This window comes from Triticum aestivum, chromosome 1D (genome assembly GCF_018294505.1).
Source record: "Triticum aestivum cultivar Chinese Spring chromosome 1D, IWGSC CS RefSeq v2.1, whole genome shotgun sequence".
NCBI classification, from domain to species: domain Eukaryota; kingdom Viridiplantae; phylum Streptophyta; class Magnoliopsida; order Poales; family Poaceae; genus Triticum; species Triticum aestivum.
In genome coordinates, this window is record NC_057796.1 from 483,378,197 (window position 1) to 483,379,238 (window position 1,042).

The window sequence follows — 1,042 nt, forward strand, 5'->3', positions numbered from 1 at the left end:
GAATAGGCAGTCGAGGCACTCCCACGGACAATTCGGAGAAGAAGTGCCGACTACCATGACCAAGGCCACGCCTTCGACATTGCCCACCACCGTCATCATTGCCACAGAATTCACCGTGCACGTCCAGTCGTAGGAAGCACCAAAGGGATCAAAGTCTTCAAGACGGCGCCCTAAAGAGGGGAACGACGTTGAAGACGACGCCACCACCCTCCTGCAGCAGGATCTAGGTTTTCACCCGAAGGACTTGATCCGGGAGTAGTGGCTGTGAGGTCCCCGACGACGCCTCCAAGGAGGATAGCGACGCCCACGGGCGCCGTCGTCGCCGGTCGCTCAGCACCGGCCAGGCTTTCACCCGGAGCACCACACTCCCGAGCAGTAGGCCGAGGTCGACCCGTACCTCCATTGGACTGCGCACCCCCACACAGTGAGCACACCACTGCTGTGCAGGACCACCAGCTAGCCTCCCCAACGATGGGCCTGCAGAGACCAGATCGGGTCCTCCACCCCGTATCCAACCACAGCCGGAGCCTCCTTGCTCCAACAAGCGGGAGACGGGCACCACCAGCAGCCGGCAGTGCCCCTCCCGGGCCACCAGCCATGGACGACCTGGCAGATCCAAGCCACCCGGCACTTGGCTGCCCCCTCGCACCCTCGACGTGCCCGCAGCATTCCCCTTGTGTGGCCACGCCCGCCGCAACCCTCGTATGTCGTCCCTCTCCTTCCAGCACCGGATCCCGCGCACCCGAGCCCGGATCCGCAGCCTCCCCCGCCACAGCCATGCGAAGCCTCCGGGTCGTCCTCCTCAACGTGCCAGATCCGCGCGCAGGCCAACCACGCCAGCGCCCTCGCAGTCACGCAGGCCCACCGCTTCACGGGAGCGAGCAGCCTCGCGCCGCCCGACACGCGCTCACCACCACACCCGCCCGCACCTGCAACACAGCTCGTCCCCTCCGTCGCGCGCAGGCCAGATCCGCGCGTGCCCCGCGTGAGCAGCCGCGCCACGTCGTCCCTCCGTCACGCAGGCCGACGACCGCGCCGCCCG